The sequence below is a fragment of the Hyla sarda genome, chromosome 6 (assembly GCF_029499605.1).
Source record: "Hyla sarda isolate aHylSar1 chromosome 6, aHylSar1.hap1, whole genome shotgun sequence".
NCBI classification, from domain to species: Eukaryota; Metazoa; Chordata; class Amphibia; order Anura; family Hylidae; genus Hyla; species Hyla sarda.
The window spans coordinates 77,369,163-77,390,958 of record NC_079194.1 but is presented as its reverse complement, the minus strand read 5'-3'; positions in this window follow the sequence as shown (position 1 = coordinate 77,390,958).

The window sequence follows — 21,796 nt, the reverse complement described above, 5'->3', positions numbered from 1 at the left end:
GCTACGCCCCCTCAATGCAAGCTTATTGGAGGGGGAGTGGCAGTTGTCACACCCCTCCCATAGGCTTGCATTTAGGGGGCGGAGTGTGATGTCACACGCGGGTAGGGCCGTGACCTCACAATGCTCCGGCCCCGTGATCGCCAGTAAGAGTGAACATGCACCAGGGGCTGATTGTAAAGGGGTGCTGCGTGCAAGATCACGGGGTTCCCCAGCGGTGGGACCCCCGCGATTAGGCATCTTATCCTCTATCCTTTGGATAGGGGATAAGAGGTCTTAGCGCCGGAGTACCCCTTTAACATGGCATTGATCAGTGTTATTGCCGCTCGACTGCTCCTGCCTGATTCTCAGGCACAGAGCAGTCATTCGTCGATTGGACACACAGGAGGCAGGTAGGGATCTTCCAAGTGTCCAGCAAGCTGTTCAGGATGCTGCAGTTCACTGTGGCGGTTATGAACAGCCCAATTGAGCTGCTGCGATGGTTTCGGTTTCACTTCAGACGCGGCGGTCAACTTTGATCGTTGCGCCTGAAGGGTTAATACTGAGCATCACCGCAATCAGTGATGTCCGTTATTAGCCGCAGGACCGACCTGATATGACGCGGGGTCACCGCATAATATCGCGGGAGCTGGCGTAGGACGTAAATATATGTCCTGTGTCGTTAAGGGGTTAATGTCAGTAATCCTGGTGACTTTTCCAGATGATCAATGTGATCCACTGAACATCCATCTGGAGCTATAATTTCTTTAAATGCAACTAAGTCACCATGCCAAGATAAGACTATTGTAAATGATGCACTTTATTACCACCTTGATGCTATGCTCATAGCTCTGAGAGACTACACTTGCAATTAGAGATGTAATACAGGCCTATTGATTTTTATGGGGGCTGTAGAAAGATCCACCTCACAGAATGTGCTGACACTTGCTTTGTACTCTTCCTAATAATTTTAACTGTGGATGTGGAAAAGCATGATACATAATAAAGGGGTATTCTGACATCCTAGCTAGAGATGAGTGAAGTTACAGTGATTCGATTCGTCACAAACTTCTTGGCTCTGCGGTTGCTGACTTTATCCTGCATAAATTAGTTCATCTTTTAGGTGCGCCGGTGGGCTGGAAAAGGTGGATACAGTAGTAGGAAACTCTCTTTGCTAGGACTGTATCCACCTTTTCCAGCCCACCGGAGCACCTAAAAGATGAACTAATTTATGCAGGATAAAGTCAGCAACCGCAGAGCCAAGAAGCTTGTATCGAATCATTGTAACTTCGCTCATCTCTACCCTAGTGCTGGAACATCTAAAAATCCATTTGTTTTGTAGGGCTGTGTTGAGCAGTTGCTCAGTACAATTCCCAGAATGTATTGCTATCCCCAGTTTTCTTCACTGTTCCTCTACCCTGCCTACTCCCCAGCATGAGGTCTGAAGATTCTGCTGTAGTCTTTTCCTGTCTGCTTTTGCCTGTGACTGTTCAGCACAAGGCAGCATGCTGTAAACATACCTTATTCTTACACACATCCCACTAAAGATATGTATATAACAAAGAGATGGGGCTGTAGTGGCTAAACATATAAAGTTGGTAATCATTTTGGGTAGGGCTTTAACTGAGGGACAAGATCAAGCCACACCAGAAAAGGAGAGGATGGTGTGTTGTCTTGGAAAGTGGAAGCAACTCCTATAACACCACACTGAAAAGGACTACACCACTTCCTGTCATGTATTTCAAACTAAAACTTACATTATGTTTTAGGTAAGTCCCCATAACCTGTTAAGGACGCAGGGCTTACAGGTATGCCCAGATCCTGTTAACAGGGTTTAAACCGCGAAGAACGGGTTAAATCCCGTGGGTCTGGGTTGCTACTGGCAGCCAGGACCCATGGCTAACGCCGGGCACCGCCGATTGGGCCGATGCCTGGCGTTAACCCTTTAGATGCAGAAATCAAAGTTAAAAACTAAAACTGTCCTGTGAGCTCAGTGGAGCTGATCGCGACGACCTGATCAACTTACTGGACGACAAGAGGGTCCTCACCTGCCTCTGGCGTCTGATCGGCGATCTACTGCTCAGCAGGCTAGAGCAGCAGAGCGCCAAGAACACTGATCAATGCTATAGCAATGATCAGTATATGCAATCAGAAGATAGCATGTTTTAGCTCCCTATGGGGGCTAAAAATAAATAAATAAATGTTAAAAGTTCATTAAACCCTTCCCTATTAAAATTTTAAATCACCCCCCCCCCCCCTTTTCACATTTTTAAAATAATATAATGTAATCAAGACAAAATAATCATATGTGGTATCGCCGTATGCGCAAATGTCTGAACTATTAAAATATAAGGTTAGCAAAACCGCACGGTTGATGGAGTACACATAAAAAAACACCATTTTGCATTTTTGGTCACTTCATATACCATAACCATATTAATAAAAAGCAATCAAAATATCCCATCAAAACAAAAATGGTACTAATAAAAACTAGAGATGATGGTGCCAAAAATTAGCCCTCTTATAGCCCCATATAAAGAAAAAGTTATAGGGGTCAGAAGATGCCAATTTTAAACATACTAATTTTGGTGCATGCAGTTTATAATTTTTTTAAGTATTAAAATAAAACCCATATAAATTGGATATCCTTGTAACCATATGGATCTACAGAATAAAGATAAGGTGTCATTTTTACCAAAAAGTGGACTGCGTAGAAACGGTAGCCCCCAAAAGTTAAAAAATTTAGTTTTTTTTTTATTTCACCCCACAAATATATTTTTTTGTTTCTTCACAGATTATATGATAAAATAAGTAATGTCATTACAAAGTACAATTGGTGACGCAATAAATGACCTTATATGGGTCTGTAGGTGCAAAATTTAAAGAATTATGATTTTTAGAAGGGAAGGAGGAAAAAATTATTCTTTCTCAATAATCCACTCAGAAATGCAGAGTCTGGATTTTGAAATTCCGCAGATGTTTTCATTGCTGAAATACGGCCATGTGCAGCATAATCCTGTTCAGGGTATGGTCCCATGTTGCGCATACGCAGTGTATTTCACACTGCACAAAATCTGCTTTATTTTAAAAAAGGCCTCTGAGGAAAAAAAGCAATTTAATTGGTTGCTATGGGCAACTGCACCACTCTTCCTCTGCACATGTTTTGATAAATTTCTCCAAATATAATTCTGACCATGAAGTGTACTGCGGAAAAAGCCCCCTTAACAAACAAGTTTGGTTTGTTTTGTGGTGGTTTTAGAAGGGGAGGAGACAAATAAACATTAAAGGGGTACTCCGGGGAACTAAACCCAAAGCCCATCCTTTCCCCCTCACCAAGCTATGTATTTGTCTAAATATCAATCATTAGCTATGTAGAGCAATTTTCCTTTTTCAGTTGTCACTTACATGCAGGGAGTTGGAGAAATATGTGATTCTCAAATCCACCTTGTCTCCTCAGTGAGAGCTAGCCCCCTCCCTTCAAGACAACACAATATGATCACTATCTGCTCTAGAGCTCTGGCTGTACAGCCCCCGCCCCCCCCCCCCCTCCCTCCCTGTGTGCTGTGAGAGAAGTTCAGTAAAGATTCTCAGCCTCATCAGCCCTGCCCTTTGGCTGCGTAAATCTAATCACTGACTGCTGCCATTCAGAGCACAGCATGATTTATTGCTGGGGAAGGGATAGTTTAAAAGAAAATGCATGTAGTGTGTGAGTCTGACTGTTTACATCACAGCATGCACACAGATAGTGAAAGCAATTGGCTGGCAGCCATTACACATAGCTGCACTGACTTCTGGAAGTTGTAGTCTGTGCTGCAAACAAGAAAAAAAAAGTATTTAGGAGACATCAGGGCCCCAAAACCACATGGATAACTACAGGAGACATAGAACAGGTATTGTGGGGGCTTTGGGGCATTTTTTTCCCCAACTTCCCCAGAGTACCCCTTTAACTCCCTCATCATTGTGGGGTTAATACTCAAGTGTATGCTCCCTGAGTAAAGGAAAGACTACAAAACTCATCCATGGGTAAATAAACCTCAAAGTAAGGCCAACAAAACAAAACGTTAACATTATTTAGGTGTTGAAATGAATATAAATATAGTACATAAGCATTGCAGGCTGTAGCCATTAACAGAGATATCATATATGAAATAACAGACAGATATTCCATGTTTTACCTTGTTTGGTATTGGAACAATGTCAAGATATGCCACATTCAGCACTTTATAACAAATGGGGATTAATGCTGAATGGAGTTGATGTGGTGTTATAGGAGGTTTTCTCCCAGTGTAGCACAATGAACATCTAGTCCATAAATCATTCCAACTGCATGAGCTGGAAGTAAAGGAGTGTTTTCAGAGTTTGGGTATCCTAGTATAACTTTTTAAAATTCAAATCAACTGGTGCTAGAAAGTTAAACAGATTTGTAAATTACCTCTATTTAAAAATGTTAACCCTTCCAATACTTAGCTGCTGTATGCTCCAGAGGAAGTTGTGTAATGTTTTCCAGTCTGACCACAGTGCTCTCGGCTGACACCTCTGTCTGTGTCAAGACATCATTTATTTTATAATATAACCTGCGGTGAGACAAAAAAAAATTATTTGTGGGGTGAAACAAAAAAGAAATGCCATTTTTAAATTTTGGCTCCCGTTTCTACACAGTGCACTTTTTGGTAAAAATTACACCTTATCTTTATTCTGTAGGTCCATACGGTTACAAGGATACCCAATTTATATAGGTTTTATTTTAATACTTTAAAAAAATTATAAACTACACCAAAAGTTGTATGTTTAAAATTGGCATATACCGACCCTTATAACTTTTTTTATTTTTCCGTGTACGGGGCGGTATGAGGGCTCATTTTTTGCGCCATCAACTGTAGTTTATCTCGATACTGTTTTTGATTTGATGGGACTTTTTGATCGAGTTTTATTAATATTTTTATGGTATATGAAGTGACCAAAAATGCACAATTTTGGACTTTGGTATTTTTTTACGTGTACGCCATCGACCGTGCAGTTTAGCAATCAATATAGAAAGGAGACTCGGCAACTCACCATTACTGCAGTTGAACTTCTCTTTATTCCAAGGAACGCACTGTACACATCAAGGTAAGGGAGGGCTGGAAGGGAGGCAGGGGGTGCTGGTAGGACTGCACAGTTTCGTGACGATCTGGCACTTCTTCTGGCTACTTGCACACTGACTCCACCTGAGTTAGCTGCTAATAAGGCAGGTGAGGCAAAGTGGAGGGACAGGTAACAGATACACAGGGGGAGATACAACAGGTCCACAAACAGTATACAAAAAACATCTCCTGGAAAGAAATATTATAAAAACACACTCAGGTCATTTCTATCATTGAGGCCAGCCGGCCTCAAGGCACCTAACTTAAGAATCCATCGGGATTCTTTCTGCAAGAGAGTCCGATGTCTATCCCCACCTTGTCTCAATACATTAACTGTATCTAAGCCAGCAAACTTTATGCACCTACCATTGCCTCCGTGGACTTCACACATATGACTAATAACCCGAGGGGCATAAGGGACCACAAGTGTTCTCTCACTCTAGTAAAAAGACATCTCTTCGTCTTACCTATGTAATATAGTCCACAGGGGCAGATGAGCGCATACACCACATAAGTGGTGCGGCAGGTAATGAGACACGGAATCACATGTTCTTCACCTCCAATGAACAGTACTCTGCTGTTCACATTCAATGAGCAGTAGGAACAGTTGCCGCAAGGTTTATTCCCTTTTGGAGTTGCTAGGGACAACCATGTGTCTTGTTTCTGTTCTAACACTTTGTGCTTCAGGTTGATCCCCTCTCCTACTGTGATGTTCTTTCTGTAGGCTATAAGTGTTTTTTGGCTAGTAACATCTTTCAGGTCAGGGTCGGATTCCAATATGTACCAATGCTTAAGCAAAGCCTTGCGTATAACATTGTTCATATTGGTATTGATAAAGGAAAACGTGGATCTTAACACACTGGAACCAGGCTTTTTTCTTTTGGGGTGCAACAATTGGTTTCTAGGGACAACGGCAGCTCTCTCAAAAGCAGTTTCTATGACTCTATTCAGATATGCTCATTTTTGTAACCTGTTTTTCAGGTCTTCTGCTTGACGTGCTTAATTAACCTCATCAGAACCTCATGCGTAGAAACTGCAAGTAAGGGATGCCACTCTTAAAGTGATCGGGGTGGGAACTTGTATAATGGAGGAGGGCGTTTTTAGAGGTTGGTTTACGGAAATTTTAAGTGGCCAGGGTATTATTCGTAATCTCAATGGTGACATCCAAAAACTCAATGGAATTCCCACCAAAAAAATAAGTGAACAACATATTCTCTTGATTCTGTTTGTTAAGGTACTGAACAAACTGCTGAAATGTCTGCTCAGTACCCTCCCAAATTACCAACACATCATCAACAAAACGAAGAAAAATGTTATGTGTCTAATAAAAGGATTACGATACGAAAAAATCCATTTCCTTTCGATAACTGCGAGAAACAGGAGACCGGCGTGCCCATCGCAGTGCCGGTCTCATGTCGATACCACCTGTTCTCGAACCTGAAAGTATTGTGCCTCAAAATAAACCTCAGAGCATCAGAAAAAAATTCTGTAAAGAGCGGGGATTTGTCGGTGCTCTCCAGGACCTCATTGAAAGCCTGTACACCCGCAACAAAGTGGACAATCTGCCCAGAGGGGAACTACAAGCTCTAGCATGGCTAGAGAACAGAAGCAACCTTAAGATTTGCAAAGCAGATAAGGGAGGTGCAACGGTGGTGATGTCTCGTCAACACTACCGGGAAGAAGCCCTAACACAGCTTGACAACCAGACGGTTTATTCCCCCCTTGCTAAAAACCCTACACGGGACACTATTAAACAACTTAGGTCGCTCCTACGTATTTACACAGAGAGGGGCTTTCTATCTCGAAAGCTTGCGGAAAAATTGATCCCCGAGTTTCCAAGGTTCCCCACTTGGTATTGTCTTCCTAAGATTCACAAGTGGCAGAGCCGACCCCCGGGCAGACCCATTGTCACGGGGATAGGCTCTGCTACTGAATCTTTGTCCAAATATGTAGAATGGCTATTACACCCTATCCTGCCGCACAGTCCCACCTACGTGAAAGATACTGACGATTTGATTCGACAATTGGATGGCATTGTGTGGCAGGATGGTTTTTGGCTAGCCTCCTTGGACATTGATAGCCTTTACACACGCATCCCACATAATGCGGGTGTACAGGCTGTCACTGAGGTCCTGGAGAGCACCGACAAATCCCCGCTCTTTACAGAATTTGTTTCTGATGCTCTGAGGTTTATTTTGAGGCACAATACTTTCAGGTTCGAGAACAGGTGGTATCAACAGGAGACCAGCACTGCGATGGGCACGCCGGACTCCTGTACGTATGCCAACCTGTTTCTCGCAGTTTTCTAAATGAAATGGATTTTTTCGGATCATAATCCTTTTATTAGACACATAAAATGTTTTCTTCTTTTTGTTGATGATGTGTTGGTAATTTGGGATGGTACTGAGCAGACATTTCAGCAGTTAGTTCAGTACCTTAACGAACAGAATCAAGAGAATATGTTGTTCACTTATTTTTTTGGTGGGAATTCCATTGAGTTTTTGGATGTCTTCATTGAGATTACGGATAATACCCTGGTCACTTAAAATTTCCGTAAACCAACCTCTAAAAACGCCCTCCTCCATTATACAAGTTCCCACCCCGATCACTGTAAGAACGGCATCCCTTACTCACAGTTTCTACGCTTAAAACAAAATAATTCTGATGAGGTTAATTATGCACGTCAAGCAGAAGACCTGAAAAACAGGTTACAAAAACGAGCATATCCGAATAGAGTCATAGAAACTGCTTTTGAGAGAGCTGCCGTTGTCCCTAGAAACCAGTTGTTGCACCCTAAAAGAAAAAAGCCTGGTTCCAGTGTGATACGATCCACGTTTTCCTTTATCAATACCAATATGAACAATGTTATACACAAGGCTTTTCTTAAGCATTGGTACATATTGGAATCCGACCCTGACCTGAAAGATGTTACTAGCCAAAAAACACTTATAGCCTACAGAAAGAACATCACAGTAGGAGAGAGGATCAACCTGAAGCACAAAGTGTTAGAACAGAAACAAGACACATGGTTGTCCCTAGCAACTCCAAAAGGGAATAAACATTGCGGCAACTGTTCCTACTGCTCATTGAATGTGAACAGCAGAGTACTGTTCATTGGAGGTGAAGAACATGTGATTCCGTGTCTCATTACCTGCCGCACCACTTATGTGGTGTATGCGCTCATCTGCCCCTGTGGACTATATTACATAGGTAAGACGAAGAGATGTCTTTTTACTAGAGTGAGAGAACACTTGCGGTCCCTTGTTACTGGCCGCGGTGCCCCTCGGTTTATTAATCATATGTGTGAAGTCCACGGAGGCAATGGTAGGTGCATAAAGTTTGCTGGCTTAGATACGGTTAATGTATTGAGACAAGGCAGGGATAGACATCGGACGCTCTTGCAGAAAGAATCCCAATGGATTCTTAAGTTAGGTGCCTTGGGGCCGGCTGGCCTCAACGATAGAAATGACCTGAGTGTGTTTTTATAGTATTTCTTTCCAGGAGATGTTTTTTTGTATACTGTTTGTGGACCTGTTGTATCTCCCCCTGTGTATCTGTTACCTGCGCCTCCACTTTGCCTCACCTGCCTTATTAGCAGCTAGCTCAGGTGGAGTCAGTGTGCAAGTAGCCAGAAGAAGTGCCAGATCGGCACGAAACTGTGCAGTCCTATCCGCACCCCCTGCCTCCCTTCCAGCCCTCCTTTACCTTGATGTGTACAGTGCGTTCCTTGGAATAAAGAGAAGTTCCACTGCAGTAATGGTGAGTTGCCGAGTCTCCTTTCTATATTAATTGCCTTGTCTGGACTGGTTACCACTCGTAGCACCACCTGTCTGCATGCACGGATCCAGGGCCACACACTTGTCTAATATTATATTTTAATAGTTCGAACATTTACGCACGCGGTGGTACCACATATGATAATTTTTATTCTTTATTACATTTATTATTTTATTAAAAAATGGGAAAAAGGGGGGTGATTTAAACTTTTAATAAAAAAGGGGTTAATGAACTTTTATAAAAAAAAAAAAAAAATTACACATTTTTTTTAGCCCCCATAGGGGGCTACAACATGCAGTCTTCTGATTGCACACACTGTTCAATGCTATGCCATTGCACAGCATTGATCAGTGTAACCTGCGCTCTATTGCTCTAGCCTGCTGCGCAGGCATGGAGCAATAGATCGCCGATCGGACGACGGAGAGGCAGGTGAGGACCCTCCCGTCGTCCAGTAAGCTGATCAGGACATCGCGATTTTGTTGCGATAGTCCTGATCAGCTCCGTTGAGCTGCCGGGATTCTTTTACTTTAGTTTTAGATTATAAAAATAATCATATGTGGTACCGCCACGTGCGTAAAACAGCCCCATAGCAACCGGGACCCACAGGGTTTAATCCGTTCTCCTCAGGTGAGAATGGTTTAAACACGTTATACTGGACCAGGGCGTATGCAGGCTGGACCTGCATCCCCAAGAGGTTAAACTCACCTGGGACAATATAAAAATCACACATGAAAGCAGATAAAAAGGAGAGAAGTTCACTTAGTCTTTGCATTGTGTGTCTGTGTGCCACACTAAACATGGTCAACAGAAAGAGGAGTAAAGAACTGTCTGAGGACTTGAGAACCAAAATTGTGGAAACATATCAACAATCTCAAGGTTACAAGTCCATCTCCAGAGATTTAGATTTGTCTTTGTCCACAGTGCGCAACATTATCAAGAAGTTTGCAACCCATGGCCCTGTAGTTAATCTCCCTGGGCGTGGATGAAAGAGAAAAATTGATGAAAGGTGTCATGGCAATATAGTTCGGATGGTGGATAAGCAGCTTCAAACAAGTTCCAAAGATATTCAAGCTGTCCTGCAGTCTCAGGGAGCATCAGTGTCAGCGCGAACTATCCGTTGACATTTTAATGAAATGAAACGCTATGGCAGGAGGCCCAGGAGGACCCCACTGCTGACACAGAGACATAAAAAAGAAAGACTATATTTAGCCAAAATGAGCTTAAATGGTACCTCTCATCAAAAAAACTTTTGATATATTATAGATTAATGTATGCAGAATAACTTTACAATTGCATGTTATTAAAAAATATGCTTCTTTCGATTTAATTTTCCACTTTAAAGAAATGACCACTAGGGGTCTCCCTACCAGTCCTGGCAGCAAGCATTTCAGACTCATGCTGGAGTCCTAAACACTACGAGCTGCCAGTCTGCTTTGTTCACAAAGGAGAACACTCAGAGCTGCCAGCCTGCTTTGTTCACAGCCTGTTTGGCTGTGAACAAAGCAGGCTGGCAGCTCTGAGTGTTTAGGACTCCAGCATGAGTCAGAAATGCTTGCTGACAGGACTGATCGGGAAAAATACAGTAGAAAGAAGCATATTTTTCATTAACATGCTATTGGAAAGTTATTCAACATTCATTAATCTAAAATATATCAAAAGTTTATTTGATGAGAGGTACCCTTTAAGTAAGCCAAAATCCTTCTGGGAAAATGTCTTGTGGACAGATGAGACCAAGATAGAGCATTTTGGTAAAGCACATCATTCTACTGTTTACCGAAAATGGAATGAGGCCTACAAACAAAAGAACACAGTACCTACAGTGAAATATGGTGGAGGGTCAATGATGTTTTGGGGTTGTTTTGCTGCCTCTGGCACTGGGTGCCTTGAATGTGTACAAGGCATCATGAAATCTGAGGATTACCAACGGATTTTGGGTCGCACTATACAGCCCAGTGTCAGAAAGCTGGGTTTGCGTCCGAGATCTTTGGTCTTCCAACAGGACAATGACCCCAAACATATGTCAAAAAGCACCCAGAAATTGATGGCAACAAAGCGCTGGAGAGTTCTGAAGTGGCCAGCAATGAGTCCAGATCTAAATCCCATTGAACACCTGTGGAGAGATCTTAAAATTGCTGTTGGGAAAAGGCACCTTCCAATAGGAGAGACCTGGAGCAGTTTGCAAAGGAAGAGGGGTCCAACATGTGTTCCGGCTGAGAGGTGTAAGAAGCTTATTGATGGTTATAGGAAGCGACTGATTTCAGTTATTTTTTCCATGGGGTGTGCAACCAAATATTAAGTTAAGGGTGCCAATAATTTTGTCCAGACCATTTTTGGAGTTTGGTGTGACATTATGTCCATTTTGCTTTTTTTCCTTCCTTTTTTGGTTTAGTTCCAATACACACAAAGGGAATAAACATGTGTATAGCAAAACATGTGTTACTGCATGTCACGATGCCGGCTGGCAGGTAGTGGATCCTCTGTGCCGGAGAGGGATTGGCGTGGACCGTGCTAGTGGATCGGTTCTAAGTCACTACTGGTTTTCACCAGAGCCCGCCGCAAAGCGGGATGGTCTTGCTGCGGCGGTAGTGACCAGGTCGTATCCACTAGCAACGGCTCACCTCTCTGGCTGCTGAAGATAGGCGCGGTACAAGGGAGTAGACAGAAGCAAGGTCGGACGTAGCAGAAGGTCGGGGCAGGCAGCAAGGATCGTAGTCAGGGGCAACGGCAGGAGGTCTGGAACACAGGCTAGGAACACACAAGGAAACGCTTTCACTGGCACGATGGCAACAAGATCCGGCAAGGAAGTGCAGGGGAAGTGAGGTGATATAGGGAAGTGCACAGGTGATCAGACTAATTGGAACCACTGCGCCAATCAGCGGCGCAGTGGCCCTTTAAATCGCAAAGACCCGGCGCGCGCGCGCCCTAAGGAGCGGGGCCGCGCGCGCCGGGACAGGACCGACGGAGAGCGAGTCAGGTACGGGAGCCGGGGTGCGCATCGCGAGCGGGCGCTACCCGCATCGCGAATCGCATCCCGGCTGGAGGTGGTATCGCAGCGCCCCGGGTCAGTGGATCTGACCGGAGCGCTGCAGTGAGGAGAGTGTAGCGAGCGCTCCGGGGAGGAGCGGGGACCCGGAGCGCTCGGCGTAACAGTACCCCCCCCCTTGGGTCTCCCCCTCTTCTTAGAGCCTGAGAACCTGAGGAGCAGACTTTTGTCTAGGATATTGTCCTCAGGTTCCCAGGATCTCTCTTCTGGACCACAACCCTCCCAATCCACTAAAAAAAAGGTTTTCCCTCTGACCTTTTTGGATGCCAGAATCTCTTTGACGGAGAAGATGTCCGAGGAGCCGGAAACAGGAGTGGGAGGAACAGATTTGGGAGAGAAACGGTTGATGATAAGTGGTTTAAGAAGAGAAACGTGAAAGGCATTAGGAATACGAAGAGAAGGAGGAAGAAGAAGTTTGTAAGAGACAGGATTAATCTGGCACAAAATTTTGAAAGGACCAAGATAGCGTGGTCCCAACTTGTAGCTAGGGACACGGAAGCGGACATATTTAGCGGAGAGCCATACCTTGTCTCCAGGGGAAAAAATGGGAGGAGCTCTTCTTTTCTTATCCGCGAACTTCTTCATGCGTGATGAAGCCTGTAAGAGAGAATTTTGGGTCTCTCTCCATATGATGGAAAGGTCACGAGAAATTTCATCCACAGCGGGCAGACCAGAGGGCAAGGGGGTAGGGAGGGGGGGGAAGAGGGTGACGGCCGTACACCACGAAAAATGGGGATTTGGAGGAAGATTCAGAGACTCTGAAGTTATACGAGAATTCGGCCCATGGAAGAAGATCTGCCCAGTCATCCTGGCGGGAGGAAACAAAATGTCGTAAATAATCACCCAAGACCTGGTTAATTCTTTCTACTTGTCCATTGGATTGAGGATGATATGCAGAAGAAAAATTTAATTTAATCTTGAGTTGTTTACAGAGAGCCCTCCAGAATTTAGACACGAATTGGACGCCTCTATCCGAGACGATCTGCGTAGGCAACCCGTGAAGACGAAAAATGTGTACAAAAAATTGTTTAGCCAACTGAGGCGCTGAAGGAAGACCAGGAAGAGGGATGAAATGTGCCATTTTGGAGAATCGATCAACGACCACCCAAATAACAGTGTTGCCACGGGAAGGGGGTAAATCAGTAATAAAATCCATACCAATCAGAGACCAAGGCTGTTCGGGGACAGGCAGAGGATGAAGAAAACCAGCGGGCTTCTGGCGAGGAGTCTTATCCCGGGCACAGATAGTGCAGGCTCGCACAAAGTCCACAACATCCGTCTCCAGAGTCGGCCACCAATAGAAGCGAGAGATGAGTTGCACAGATTTCTTGATGCCCGCATGACCTGCGAGATGGGAGGAGTGACCCCATTTGAGGATTCCGAGGCGTTGGCGTGGAGAAACAAAGGTCTTTCCTGGAGGAGTTTGCCTGATGGAGGCTGGAGAAGTGGAAATCAGGCAGTCAGGAGGAATGATGTGTTGCGGAGAGAGTTCAACTTCAGAAGCATCCGAGGAACGAGAGAGAGCATCGGCCCTAATGTTCTTATCGGCAGGCCGAAAGTGAATTTCAAAATTAAATCGGGCAAAGAACAGAGACCACCTGGCCTGGCGAGGATTCAGCCGTTGGGCAGACTGGAGGTAGGAGAGGTTCTTGTGATCGGTGTAAATAATAACTGGAAATCTTGATCCCTCCAGCAGATGCCTCCATTCCTCAAGTGCTAATTTAATGGCTAGAAGCTCTCGATCCCCGATGGAGTAGTTCCTCTCCGCCGGAGAGAAGGTCCTAGAAAAAAAACCACAAGTAACAGCATGCCCGGAAGAATTTTTTTGTAGAAGGACAGCTCCAGCTCCCACTGAGGAGGCATCAACCTCCAATAGGAAGGGTTTGGATGGGTCAGGTCTGGAGAGCACGGGAGCCGAAGAAAAGGCAGACTTGAGCCGTTTAAAGGCGTCTTCCGCTTGAGGAGGCCAAGACTTGGGATCGGCATTTTTTTTGGTTAAAGCCACGATAGGAGCCACAACGGTAGAAAAATGTGGAATAAATTGCCTGTAATAATTGGCGAACCCCAAAAAGCGTTGGATAGCACGGAGTCCGGAGGGGCGTGGCCAATCTAAGACGGCAGAGAGTTTGTCTGGATCCATTTGTAGTCCCTGGCCAGAGACCAAGTATCCTAGGAAAGGAAGAGATTGGCATTCAAACAGACATTTCTCTATTTTGGCATAGAGTTGATTGTCACGAAGTCTCTGAAGAACCATACGGACATGCTGGCGGTGTTCTTCTAGATTGGCAGAAAAAATCAGGATATCGTCCAGATATACAACAACACAGGAGTATAAAAGATCACGAAAAATTTCATTAACAAAGTCTTGGAAGACGGCAGGGGCGTTGCACAGGCCAAAGGGCATGACCAGATACTCAAAGTGTCCATCTCTGGTGTTAAATGCCGTTTTCCATTCATCCCCCTCTCTGATGCGGATGAGATTATAAGCACCTCTTAAGTCCAGTTTGGTAAAGATGTGGGCACCTTGGAGGCGATCAAAGAGTTCAGAGATGAGGGGTAGGGGGTAGCGGTTCTTAACCGTGATTTTATTAAGACCGCGGTAGTCAATGCAAGGACGTAGGGAGCCATCTTTTTTGGACACAAAGAAAAATCCGGCTCCGGCAGGAGAGGAGGATTTACGGATAAAGCCCTTTTTTAAATTTTCCTGGACGTATTCAGACATGGCAAGAGTCTCTGGGGCGGACAGAGGATAAATTCTGCCCCGGGGTGGAGTAGTGCCCGGGAGGAGGTCGATAGGACAATCATAAGGCCTGTGAGGAGGTAGAGTCTCAGCTTGTTTTTTGCAAAAAACATCCGCAAAGTCCATATAGGCCTTAGGGAGACCGGTTACAGGAGGAACCACAGAGTCACGGCAAGGGTTACTGGGAACCGGTTTTAGGCAGTCCTTGGAACAAGAGGGCCCCCAACTCTTGATCTCCCCAGTGGACCAATCCAGGGTTGGGGAATGAAGTTGAAGCCAGGGAAGTCCAAGGAGAATTTCAGAAGTGCAATTGGGGAGGACCAAAAGTTCAATCCTCTCGTGATGAGATCCGATGCACATTAGAAGGGGCTCCGTGCGGAAACGTATGGTACAGTCCAATCTTTCATTGTTTACACAATTGATGTAGAGGGGTCTGGCGAGACTGGTCACAGGGATGTTGAACCTGTTGACGAGAGAGGCCAAAATAAAATTTCCTGCAGATCCGGAGTCCAAGAAGGCCATAGTAGAGAAGGAGAAGGCAGAGGCAGATATCCGCACAGGCACAGTAAGACGTGGAGAAGCAGAGTAGACATCAAGGACTGTCTCACCTTTGTGCGGAGTCAGCGTACGTCTTTCCAGGCGGGGAGGACGGATAGGACAATCCTTCAGGAAGTGTTCGGTACTAGCACAGTACAGGCAGAGATTCTCCATGCGGCGTCGTGTCCTCTCTTGAGGTGTCAGGCGAGACCGGTCGACCTGCATAGCCTCCACGGCGGGAGGCACAGGAACAGATTGCAGGGGACCAGAGGAGAGAGGAGCCGAGGAGAAGAAACGCCTCGTGCGAACAGAGTCCATATCCTGGCGGAGCTCCTGACGCCTTTCGGAAAAACGCATGTCAATGCGAGTGGCTAGGTGAATGAGTTCATGTAGATTAGCAGGGATTTCTCGTGCGGCCAGAACATCTTTAATGTTGCTGGATAGGCCTTTTTTAAAGGTCGCGCAGAGGGCCTCATTATTCCAGGATAATTCTGAAGCAAGAGTACGGAATTGTACGGCATACTCGCCAACGGAAGAATTACCCTGGACCAGGTTCAACAGGGCAGTCTCAGCAGAAGAGGCTCGGGCAGGTTCCTCAAAGACACTTCGGATTTCCGAGAAGAAGGAGTGTACGGAGGCAGTGACGGGGTCATTGCGGTCCCAGAGCGGTGTGGCCCAAGACAGGGCTTTTCCAGACAGAAGGCTGACTACGAAAGCCACCTTAGACCTTTCAGTGGGAAACTGGTCCGACATCATCTCCAAGTGCAGGGAACATTGGGAAAGAAAGCCACGGCAAAACTTAGAGTCCCCATCAAATTTATCCGGCAAGGATAGGCGTAGACCAGAAGCGGCCACTCGCTGCGGAGGAGGTGCAGGAGCTGGCGGAGGAGATGATTGCTGAAGCTGTGGTAGTAACTGCTGTAGCATAACGGTCAGTTGAGACAGCTGTTGGCCTTGTTGCGCTATCTGTTGTGACTGCTGGGCGACCACCGTGGTGAGGTCAGCGACAACTGGCAGAGGAACTTCAGCGGGATCCATGGCCGGATCTACTGTCACGATGCCGGCTGGCAGGTAGTGGATCCTCTGTGCCGGAGAGGGATTGGCGTGGACCGTGCTAGTGGATCGGTTCTAAGTCACTACTGGTTTTCACCAGAGCCCGCCGCAAAGCGGGATGGTCTTGCTGCGGCGGTAGTGACCAGGTCGTATCCACTAGCAACGGCTCACCTCTCTGGCTGCTGAAGATAGGCGCGGTACAAGGGAGTAGACAGAAGCAAGGTCGGACGTAGCAGAAGGTCGGGGCAGGCAGCAAGGATCGTAGTCAGGGGCAACGGCAGGAGGTCTGGAACACAGGCTAGGAACACACAAGGAAACGCTTTCACTGGCACGATGGCAACAAGATCCGGCAAGGAAGTGCAGGGGAAGTGAGGTGATATAGGGAAGTGCACAGGTGATCAGACTAATTGGAACCACTGCGCCAATCAGCGGCGCAGTGGCCCTTTAAATCGCAAAGACCCGGCGCGCGCGCGCCCTAAGGAGCGGGGCCGCGCGCGCCGGGACAGGACCGACGGAGAGCGAGTCAGGTACGGGAGCCGGGGTGCGCATCGCGAGCGGGCGCTACCCGCATCGCGAATCGCATCCCGGCTGGAGGTGGTATCGCAGCGCCCCGGGTCAGTGGATCTGACCGGAGCGCTGCAGTGAGGAGAGTGTAGCGAGCGCTCCGGGGAGGAGCGGGGACCCGGAGCGCTCGGCGTAACACTGCAATCCTTTTCTGTAAGAAATACTTCATTTTCTTGAAAAATTTCAGGGGTGCCAACATTTATGTCCATGACTGTACATGTCCTTGTGCCGTTAACAATGTAAGGCCAGGCTCCAGACTCGAGCCCACGACATACCGGCCGGCCCCCAGCTGATTCTTGTAGCGGGGGCTGCCGTTAATAGCTGACATGCGGCTATCGCCACAGGCTGCTATTAACCCTTTAGATCGCCTTTGACAGCAGTGTCTAAAGGGACCTTTTAACACTCCCTGGTGGTCCAGTGGGGTAAATCACCCACCCGCAGCACGGTCCACTTCTGAGGTAGTTGAGGGCTTACCTCTCCTTCGGTGCTGGCCCTGGCACTGAGATTTATAAAGCCTGGCTGAACCTCCCCTTCAAAAAATCGGCCGCCACGCCCCCTGTGACGTTATGATACTCCGGCCCCTGTCTTCGCTCCGTGCAGTTGATGACAAGTGGGTTCTGCAGGAGTGTATAGTTGGTACCAAGGATTGAAATAAAAAGGAAGCACCACATACCTGTTAGGCCATTCACTTATCCCACAGAAATGTGATTTAAAGACACTATGGTTGTATGCAGATGGTCTTACATGGAAGTAAGCAAGTGCAGTGACCTGGTATAAAAAAAAAAGGAAATGTTGCTAAAAGAAAATAAAATAAAAATAATGTGTGACTTTTTAGTGTTTTAATCACTTATTTTTGCAACTCCACTCAATGTACAAACCACATGTTAAAAAAGAACTGCAAGTCCATCATACATGGCAAGTTAATATGATACATTTTGTGTTACTGAAAGTACCATGAATAAAGATAGTGCAAGCGTAAAAAAGGTGTGATAAATTCTCCCCATAGAATGCTAAAAATCCACCTAGGATATAATACCCTTTGGAGGTAGTTTTCCTTCAAGCCTATGTTTCCCCAGAAGATGTGACCCATTTGTAGACAGCTGTTTAGGCTTCTTGCCCCCTGTCAGTATAGATCAGGTGTTGGCTGGCTGCAGACAGGCCTGTGTCATGGGATCAAAGGGATGTTTTTCATAAAGACCATAAAGGGGCATGGGGACTTAAAAGGCCACTTATTGTCCACTCTGATTTCTGGGAAGAAGTACACCAGAATAAACTTCTGTACTTCGTGGGCTGCAGCTCCTGGATCATAAAGTACAAATGGCCTCTGCATGACTGTATAAGAAGAAAGCTGCCAAAAATCATAAGACCACCCTTTAGACTCAAAGCCAGAGTTGGCAGCCTAAGTTGTACCTTTTTTTGAGCTTATTTACACAATGAATGTAAGGCCTCTTTAAATTTGTAGCTAGACTGTCTATAAATTGCTTTTCAAATGATAGCTTAAATATTTTTGCTTTGTCAGACTCCAGCCGGTGAGTTATCAGCAATGTATGTATTGATGGGATAGGCCAACGATCTTATCTGGGTCTGATAACTATTGACTGACAGCAGATTGGGGGTAGAGAATGACCAGGTGCTATATGCTGATTTTGTGTCTACAAAAGTAGCACATTTTGGAACATCTCTCAATTTGCAACTTTTGTGTGGCTCACTTAGAAGAAGGGGACGTGGCCTCCTGCAGCCCGGCACATTTGGTATAATCCATGCAAGAAAACGGTGTTAATGAATGATAGCAGAAGGCTCCAGCCCCTAGCTGGCGTAGATTGTGGCAAACGGACAGTCAAAGATGCACCAAATTTATTTAGAGTCCTGCACCAAATTGTTTTCTACCGAAGTACCCCTTTAAGTTCATTACATACCATCTTTGGCCCACACATTGGCACAGCTATACATTTTGGGATGCATTCCACTCTTCAGATGGTTGCAAACATATTACTTTGCTTGTAAATATCGACTTAATGGCAATTAGTGGGAAAAGGGAAGGTGTCCCAGCTCATAGGGCTCGACCAATACTTTGACTTGTCAGAACAGTTAAAATTAGATCTTTACATTCAAAGCTGCCATTTAGGGTAAATGCTTTGGCTTGTTGCATAATCACAGCATTGGGTACTGAAAATAAGTGACGTCTAGTTAATTCTAGCACTGTACTTTTAACTGTGCAGCCACACCTGGATCTTAATTATTAACACAGCTGCCTATATAACAGGGCAGGAACGTCGTTACGTTGTACACTTCAGTTTTTTCAACTGAGGAGTTTGCAAGAGAAAAAAAACTTAAAACTGCAAAAGTTAGTGTTTGTAGATCTTAGAGCTAGGCCCTATGTACTATCTCTGCAGTCCCGGTCCGCCAGCTTTCTCTAGATAGGAGCATCTAGTCCCGTTCCCAGCGGTGAGTGCGTATGTCTTTTATTGTCTTGTACACTACACATACCCTATGTACTATTACAACATAATGATATCATAGAGGGGGTGCCATCCATGAGACAACCCCTTTTAAGGAAAATACATTTCTTTCATAATTTGTTAAAGGGAATTTGTCATCAGTATCACCCAGCAGATGACACTGGTGAAATGGTCTTTACCTTTCTTTGCTCCATTGGTCCATAATTCCCCTTTTTTCTATATATGCTAATAAACTGGCTTGGTACATGGGGGGGAACCTTCCTAAGCCCCGAGTGCACCCTGATGTCCACCCCACTCCTTCCTCCATTCTGCCCGCCTTATGAATTTTCATATTCCTCCTTCTGCCTTCGGCCTCCTTTCAGCATTTAGGGTCTATTTACATGGCAGAATTTGAACCTGCGGAATTCCACCTCAAATTAAAGGGGTATTCCAGGCCGAAACTTTTCTTTATATATCAACTGGCTCCGGAAAGTTAAACAGGTTTGTAAATTACTTCTATTAAAAAATCTTAATCCTTCCAATAGTTATTAGCTTCTGAAGTTGAGTTGTTGTTTTCTGTCTAACTGCTCTCTGATTACTCACGTCCCGGGAGCTGTGCAGTTCCTATGGGGATATTCTCCCATCATGCACAGCTCCCGGGACGTGACATCATCATTGAGCAGTTAGACAGAAAACTTCAGAAGCTAATAACTATTGGAAGGATTAAGATTTTTTAATAGAAGTAATTTACAAATCTGTTAAAGCCCATAGACTTCTATGGGATTCCACACTCCCATTCACACTTCTGAAATTCCGCTTGCGTGTTGAATGTGGAATCCCATAGAAGTCTGTGGGCATTACTGAGCCATAAAGTTGAAGAAAAGTAAAGTAATGATAATTTCCATAAGTACCGCACTACAAGTACCAACAGCTTTGTGCAGGTGATACTGATAACAGATTCCCTTGAACTAAAAAATGTAACAATCAACAATGCAAGAATAGGATACTACCTCTTTATTCTGTTTGTTTTATATGTTGATGCAGGCCATCAGTGTATAATCCATAGGCATTTGTTTGTGGTGCAGACACAACTCTTACCATGCCAGTCATTAGAGAGTCAATAAAACTTTTAAACAGGTACAGAAATAGCCAAACTTATCTCTGAAGACTAAAGTAATGCATCTGATCGAAAGCTTTGATCATATTTACTTTATTTAAAGGGGTTATCCAGCATAAGGTGATTTTAGTACTTACCTGGCAGACAGTAATGGACATGCTTAGGAAGGATCTGCGCTTGTCTTGGGGCTAAATGGCTATGCTGTGAGATTACCATAATACTGTGGATAGCTTTTTGTGAACTGGTATTTCCTGTTTGACTTTTCTTTTTTTGCCTACAAATCCCATAATTCCATTTTCCTCCCTTCCACACATCAGCCACCCCACTCATTGAAACATAAATGAGCTGCATCCATCAAAAAACCTGTGGTTTTCAATCAGGGTGCCTACAGCTGTTGCATAAGTTGCAGATTGATCTCTCTCCCACCAAACGATCGCTCCACCCATTGAAGCAGACAGGCTCCCTGTCATCAGCTGACTAGTGAGGTCAGGACTCAGCCGCATTGCAACCTGGGAAAAATCAGTCATTTTGTATGCTGATAAAAATAAATATTGGGGTGAAAATCACAGAAGAATTGTGAGAAAACCGTCACACACAGGTACAGACACTATATTATGAACTACACTAACTTTACAGCCCCTGTAAAATAGTCTAATAAAAAAAATTCCTGGAATACCCCTTTTAACCCCTTAATGACGCAGGACGTATATCTATGTCCTGCGCAGGCTCCCGTGATATGAAGCATCACATCACGTCGGTCCCGGCGCTCATCAACGGCCGGGACCCGCGGCTAATACCACACATCGCCGATCGCGGCAATGTGTGGTACTAACCCTTTAGCAGCGGCAGTCAAAGCTGACCGCCGCTTCTAAAGCGAAAGTATCTTGGCTAGTCAGTCGGGCTGTTCGGGACCGCCGCGGTGAAATCGCGGCGTCCCGAACAGCTTACAGGACACCGGGAGGGCCCTTACCTGCCTCTTCGGTGTCCGATCGACGAATGACTGCTCCGTGCCTGAGATCCAGGCAGGAGCAGTCAAGCGCCGATAACATTGATCACAGGCGTAATCCCTATGGGACCTATAACACTGCAAAAAAAAAGTTTTAAAAAAAGTGTTAATAAAGGTCATTTAACCCCTTCCCTAATAAAAGTTTGAATCACCCCCTTTTCCCATAAAAAAATAAATAAACATATGTGGTATCACCGCGTGCGTAAATGTCCGAACTATAAAAATATATCATTAATTAAACCGTACGGTCAATGGCGTATGCGCAAAAAAATTCCAAAGTCCAAAAAAGCGTATTTTGGTCACTTTTTATATCATTAAAAAATGAATAAAAAGTGATCAAAAAGTCCGATCAAAACAAAAATTGTACCGTTTAAAACTTCAGATCAGGGCGCAAAAAATGAGCCCTCATACCGCCCTGTACG